Genomic DNA, 7,592 nt, shown 5'->3' with positions numbered 1-7,592 from the left:
CTCAGTTCTGTAAACCAACCAGTAAAGATGCCGAATATTGCAAGTCATTCGGAGCCTAAAGCATCATCTATTCCTAAGGGTTTCAACCTCCAAACTGAGGATGGTAATACTTTTGACATCCGTCCGTCTTATATCAATCTGGTGGAGAGAAATCTCTTTAGAGGTGTGGCAGCTGAAGACCCGAGGAAGCATATGGAGGTCTTTACGGATTATTGCTCTACTATCCCCGCCACAAAGGAGGTAACTCAGGACACGATTAAGGAGGTGTTGTTTCCTTTTTCTTTGACTGACTCAGCCAGGGTGTGGCTGACTGACTTGGACTGTACGGCCGCAGGTATCACGAATTGGGAGACTCTCGCTCTTACTTTCAATAAAAGGTATTTCCCTCCGCAGCGCACTAATCAGCTGAGGGCAAAGATTACTAGTTTCAAGCAGGCACCTGATGAGACTTTCTACGAAGCTTGGAGTCGGTTCAAGAGGCTGGTGAGGTCTCTCCCTCACCATGGTTTTGATCCGGGGTTTCTGTCCAATCAGTTCTACAATGGGTTGTACGATGACCACAGAGCTATACTTGACGCCTCATCCAGTGAAAGATTTCAAAAGAATACAGATGATGATAAGGGATGGACCATTATTGAGGAGATGGCGACCCATTGTGCTGAATATAGGAACCCACGAGAAGGTATTCGAACAGTTCACGCAGTTGACAAAGAAGTTGTGGCTCAGCTGGAAGCCATGAATGCCCGATTTGATAAACTAGAACTACAACCTGCTGCAGATCAACAGACGGTTCATCTGTTGACTGTCTTACGGAGAAAGAACAAGTCCTTGCCTTTCAACAATATAGGCAAGGAGGAGGTTCTTATTATAACAACCAAGGGGCTATCCATCCCAATTTGAGGTGGACAAGTCAAAATGTGCTCAATCTCACTCCTCCACCGCAGCAGCAGTAGCCATATGTCCCTCCTCATAAGGCTTAACAAGGCTTTCAAAAGCCTCCTTCATTTCCTCCTCCCAATCAAGGTGCATCATCTTCAGGAGGGATAAGTGAGATAGGTGAGTTGAAGACGATGCTGCAATCTTTGACAAAACAATGGCAACTGAGTGACCAACAGAAAGATGCATCCATCAAGTCACTCGAAACTCAAGTTGCTCATTTAGCCGCGAACCAGTCCACGAGGAAACCGGGACATTTGTCGTCTCAATCTGAAAAGAATCCACATGAGACGGTGAATTTAATTAACCTGAGAAGCGGTTATTCCTACGAAGGACCGAATTTAGACCTGGGGAAGAGTTTCGCTGCTGATGAACAGGTTACTGTTGATGAAAACGAGCTGACAACGAAGAAAGTGCTCGATCGACTAGTTTCTGGGGGTCGATCGAGGAAAACATATGAAGAAAGGACTCGATCGAGTGAAACTGTTCCTCGATCGATTGACCAGGAAAAAGAATAGCTCGATCAAGGAGTCCAAACCACTCGAACGAGTGATTTTGCTGAAGAAAGAGTTCGATCGAATGGCATTTTTGCTTGATCGACTATTGCTGATTATGAAGACCTCGATTGAGAGCCTGCTAGTGCTCGATCGAGTGAAATTTCGCCTGAAAGACCTCGATCGAGAGGTAAGAAGTCTCGATCGAAGGATAAAGATCTTGATCCCACCGACACGTTGGAAGAAAGGAACAAAGGGCTTGAGATACCTATTACCGTGCCCTTCCCGGGGCGACAAAAGAACACGAAGGCCAATCAATAGTTCGGTAAATTTGCCGAGCTCCTGAAAAGCTTGTAAGTCACTGTTCCATAGGCCGAGTTGCTGACACAGGTACCCTCTTACCTTAAATTTATGAAAGAAATTTTATCGCGTAAGAGGCACATTAATGATCATGAGACGGTAGCTTTAACCGAGGTACAAACTGCCCTAGCTCAAAATAAGTTACCTCTTAAACAGTCAGACCCGGGTAGTTTCTCGATTCCGTGTCATATAGATACCCACTTGATTGATAACGCGTTATGCGATCTTGGCGCTAGCGTGAGTGTCTTACCTCTGTCTCTTGCCAAGAGACTTGGTTTGACTAAGTTTAACTGCACGAACATGACTGTACGGATGGCCGACCGTAGTATATCACGGCCGTTAGGTGTCATTGAGGATACACCTGTTAAGATCGGAAAGTTCTTTGTTCCCGTTGATTTCGTTGTGCTTGACATCCCCGAGGATACTCATACCCCAATTATTTTAGGACGACCATTTTTATGCACTGCTCGTGGAGTGATTGACGTCGGGGGCAAGACATTGAATTTTCAGGTTGGGGACGAGGAAATGACATTCCATCAGTCTAAGTCCCGAAGGGCTCCCATGCAAGCTCAGCCTTACAATAATTTTTCCTCCACTAACCCTCATATTGACACTACAGATGAATATTTGGAATTTTGTGCTGCTATTGTGACCCCCCCGCCTCATATTGAGAGAAAAAAGGAGGAGAATTCGTCTGTTTTCCTTGCTGCAGGTACAGATGAAAATAAGGTAGGAGTTGTCAACGGTCATTGTACAATTAAAATCATTCAAAGTGGGGATGATAATGTCAAAGCTGGTGAGAAAGGAATAAGGACGAGAAAAGTTCGTGCATATGTGGACGTCAACTATTCTCCTGGAGAATGAAGAGGACGGTTAATGTTGCTGAAGTGACGTCCTCCAGTCAGAAGCCCTCCGTCGGGCTACTGAATTGTTTTGAGAAGTGAGCGGGGGAAGCCCGTGTAACAAATTGTAAAAACTAATTTTAATTTCCGTTGAATTTGTTTTATTGCTTTAATTAGGACAATTAGAATTTAGACATTTTTAGAGTAGTTAGAAAGACTATAGACTGTTACTTTTTATATTTGGTATATTGGGATATGTTTGCGAGTGTTTTTATGCAGGTTTGGGGAGATTAGACGCAATTTCAAGGACTTACACGAGGAAAAGCACTCGATCGAGTACTTTTTGTACTTGATCGAGAGGATTATGCTCGATCGAATGGCTACAGAGTGCTCGATTGAAAGTAGCTGAATAGGGGAGTACTCGATCAAGTATATTTTTACTCGATCGAGTGGATTTTATACCAGAGCTCTCGATCGAGTTGTTTAAAATCACTCGATCGAGTGAATTTGCAAATGCCGCACAAGAAGTGTCTTCTAAACTTCCTATTTTCCTTCCCTTTTCATTATTTCATTTCGTCTTTCATTGTTTAACCTCTTATTGCGATAAAAACCCCTAAAACCTCCATTAATCTTGCCCTTCTACCAAATCCAACACCTAAAATTTCTTCATTGCTAATTAATCATCAATTTCCCCTTGAAATTTCGTTGTTTTTCGCGGTCAATTGACGATTCTAGGGTTTGCGGTTTCTAGGTTAGAAAAATTGCCATTCTTGCTTAATTTGTGTCGATTAATTTCTCTTTGTAGGTTGCTATTGATCAAGTAAGTAATTCCTATTCTTCATTGTCTTTTAATTGCATTAAGTTTTGCTTTTTATGAAAAAAATTGGGAATTAGGGTTTCGGGTAGACGATTTTGGTCAAAAATTTCGACCATAATTGTGATTTTCTGCTTAATTTTCTTAACTTGATGATAATTTCCCTTTCCTCATCGATGTTCACTTGTTGTTTCAAATTTTTGAGATAATTTGTGCTTGGGGTAAGAAACAGTCAAAATTTTCGACTGAATTCTGGGATTTTGCTGTTGTCATCTGCTTAATTTGCTACATTTGATATCTGTTTCCCTCTTCCCCGTCACTGGTTATTTGCCAATTCGAATTTTTGAGGTAAAATTTGGGAATTAGGCTTGTTCAGTCGACCATTTCGACTGTTTTGGGAAATTTCTCGCTGTTTAATTGATTAATTAACTATCGTTTCCCTTCCCCTCCTTGATTAGGATGGACAGTAGTACATTGCCTTCCTCCAGTTCGTCTGTTAGTCCGTCCTTGTTTGAGACGGTAACCCCTGCTGTCACCACTGTCTCCCCTTCCGTTAGTACCGCAGCTCCTGTGTTCCTTGTTAATGTGCTGGTACCGTTTTTGCTGTTGGTAGCACTACTGCTAGCTCTGTTTGAGCCTCTACCTCCGTCGCAGCCACTGCTACTAGCACTGCTGCTAACCCTTCTTCCTCTGTGGCGGTCTCTACTGCTTCTTCTGTTGCAGACTCAGCTAGTACTTCAGGTACGGTGACCACCTCTGCTGCGTGGACACCCACAGTCACAACTGCTTACCGGGTGGCTGTAGTTCCTCGTCCAGTCGGAGGACGGGCTTCTACTTCAGGTTCTAGAGGTCGGGGTCGTGCACGAGCTACACCTGCTGCTGGCCGTGTTACCATCCGAGGGGACGACTCCCTCGATTCGCACACCAACTACCCCCAGGTAATTTTTGTTAACGGTATTCATCGCACTAGATTTTATGCTTTAGTAGACTGTGACCTTCTCCCGACTCGTTTTTTGTGCCGTTCGTCAATTGAGAGGCTTGGTATCTACGAGCCGGTGTGTGAGATTCTGAGGGGTACGGGGATGGCTTGACTTGTGACCATGAGTGCCTACACTTTCAGGGAGCTGACCTTTGAGTTTTTCAGCTCCTTTACCTTTTCCTCTGGGCATACGACGCTGCCCCTACTTGTGCTTCTGTGTCTTTCCGGTTGTACAATCGGAGTTTTTCTATGACTTTGGAGGAGTTTGGTACTCGACTTGGCCTTTCGTTTAGGGGAGTCACTGCCGCCCCTAGGAAGGTCCTCCGTCACCTTTGGCGGACTTTGGCACAGACCCCTTTCGAGGAGCGACTTCTCGCTCAGGTCCACCTTCCACCTGCCCGTTACTTCCTGTGATTGATGGAAAGTAATATTTTTGCCAAAAGGAGCCAAACAAAATCACTAACACCGCGCTTTCCATTTTGGGCGGTTACCTGAACATTGACAGTGAGGGACCCTTTACCGTCAACATTGCTTACTTGACTGCCCAGTACTTCCAGGCTCAGGGGGAGAAGACCACGGGCACCATTGTCTGTGGTGGCATAGCCACCTTCCTTGCTCGTTCTATCCTCCCTGCCTTACCTCGTGACTTACCGTACATACCGGGAGATAGGTTCCTGGACTGGGCATCTATGTTGTCAATGACTTGGCGGACTTCTGACCACCGGTCTTGGAAGATTAGTGGTTCCTTATCCGTAGACCTTCCTTGCACTACCCTTCCTCGTATCATCCCCTTGCCCACTGTCGCACGGGGCAATTTACAACCACCGTTACGCATGTACCACCTATAGCTCCGTCCACCTACTACCTTGCCCGCTTCTAGGAAGCGGCGTTAACTTGAGACCGGAGAGGGATCCACACCTCCTACGGGTGGCCAGACTTCCACGACCACACCGACCCCGATCCCTACTCCTACTCCTACTCCTGTGCCCGACCAGGCACAGCCGGTTCTTCCGGCTAATTTTGTTTGTCCTCGACCATTTGAGGCATCTACGGTCATGGACCAAGGGTGCCGTGACAGTTTGTTGCTTGAGATGGCAGAGAGACAGGCTCATATGGAGAGGGACATAGCTCTCACTTTGTTCCCTCTGTACGAGTATCACATGAGGCGACACTGTCCGATCCCAGAGGGTTGGCCACACCCTTCCTTCTACCGGTACCCAGCTGAGGGGTACCCGGAGCCTGCTAGTGAGGAGGAGGACGAGGACCCACTGGCGGCCGCAGCGAGAGCTTAGGAGGAGGAGAGAGCAGGAGGCAAACCCGGACTACACTGTGACGGTGGAGGACGTGACAGAAGAGGCTGACGAGTAACTACTGGTCTACTCACTTCCCCAGTTTTCAGGCTGGTTTGGGGAAGACCGTCTTTTGTATGTTTATTCTCACTCTTTTATTTCTTTTGTCTCATTTTTATTTTATTATTTTTCATTTCTTGGTTGTATATTCCCGTTCCCCTGTATATATCTGCTGGTGTATGCTGGAGCACAACGAGGGCGTTGTCAGTTTTGGTTTGGGGAGGGTAATGCATCCTTTGAGTCTGCATTTGCATTTTTTTTGCATTCAGGTTTCTATTTTCCATCTTGCATTGTATTTACTTATTTAATTAAATCATAAAATCCAAAAAAAATTAGAAAATTTAGTTTTGCTTATGTAGGCATAAAATATTCACGTTTATATAAGTATTTTGTACGTATCAGACTGAGACTATGATTTAATATAATTATTTTTTACTTATATGCGAAATGCACGTATTAAATTTGATGCATGCATTTTATATAAGTATTCTGTACTTCATTTGCACGCATTTCTATGCATTTTGTGTAGTGTTTAGCTACAAATGTCCCCTAAATTGTCTACTTTGGTTTCTCTTGTATGATTGAAACATATGAACCGAAAGGGAGCATAATCAAGCCAAAAACATGTCCCTATGCATACATTTAGGAGATGAGTTGAGTCGGAGCTTGGAAACTATCAATTGTGATGCGCAAAGAAGTAAGATAGCTAGGCGAGCAAAGGAAGAACTTCAAATTATTAGTGCCTAATTTTAAGAGTCATATCTCGAGTTATACAGCATATTTTCAGGTGATTCTAATTGAAGATGAAATCTTGTCCTATTAGCTTTCCAACGCTACCGAAAACGCCCTGTTTGCCCAAGTAACGAAAAAATGGCAGCCGTTTGAAATTCAGTGCGCGAAGCAGGAATTGTGCGTTGGAAAGTACTCGATCGAGTACAATTGTGTTCGGTCGACTCCTTTTTCTATTCGATCGAGTAGTGCCAATTTAATTAGTGTTTGATCGAGTACCTAAAGTACTCGATCGAGAGGCTTTAGCTTTGATTTGTTCGATCGACTGATATAAAGTTACTCGATCGAGTGATTAGCTTATATACTCGGAATTTTTAACTCGTGTTAGGTTTATTTTATGTTAATAATGACTTCCCGATATAAAGGAAGTCGGGATTAGGTCATAATCATCTTGGACAGCGTTTCTTGACTCCTCTTTCACCACTTATAATACTTTTATTTCTCTCTTTTCACTGTTAAACACCTCTTTTCTTTATTGTTGCCAGATCTTAATCTGTAACTTTCTCTCACCCTTTACTCACTTTATTTAATTTGCAATGTTTGTTTCTTTCTCATCTTTTGCTCTTTTCTTATTCATGTCTGGCTAATTCTCTCTGCTAGGATTAGGGGATTCGGTGGACCGATGTTAATTGCTAATTAGGTTTATAGATTGTCGTTGTTGTTTTTGTCTATGATGTTAATCACTGCTTTAATTGTATCTTGCTGATTGAATCGATGCCTTAAGCCTTTTAAATTTTGGTAAGCCTTGACCTAGATCGGAAGGTTGGAAGGGGTGAGACCTGCAGTGAACAATAGAATGCTTTAGTGAGGGCGGAAGCTAAGCTAATAGTATTTTAGGGCGAATTGAGACCGGAAGGAGATATTCATTGCCCCTTAGACCGACACATCGACTAATCTGTGACTTTAACTGCAATCAATTGACGTTCATTCATGAACCGATATTCATTAAAGGAAGAGAATTAAGGGTAAGAGGAATTAAGCAGAGGGAAAGGAAACTAGGATGTCGGCTCATCAATGAACGTCAATTAA

The 7,592-nt window shown here is 43.7% G+C and overlaps 1 non-coding gene across 1 annotated transcript; it reads right to left on the bottom strand.

Moving 5' to 3' along the window:
• Nucleotides 1-403: 403 nt before the first annotated feature.
• On the bottom strand, nt 404-509 carry LOC141636504 (small nucleolar RNA R71). Its single transcript, XR_012541110.1, has one exon. It is a non-coding gene; the product is annotated as a small nucleolar RNA R71 (small nucleolar RNA).
• Between the last annotated feature and the right edge of the window lie 7,083 nt (nt 510-7,592).

The sequence above is a fragment of the Silene latifolia genome, chromosome Y (assembly GCF_048544455.1).
Source record: "Silene latifolia isolate original U9 population chromosome Y, ASM4854445v1, whole genome shotgun sequence".
Classification (NCBI taxonomy): domain Eukaryota; kingdom Viridiplantae; phylum Streptophyta; class Magnoliopsida; order Caryophyllales; family Caryophyllaceae; genus Silene; species Silene latifolia.
Note: the sequence above shows the minus strand (reverse complement) of the source record. Positions and strands in the feature narration are given on the sequence as shown.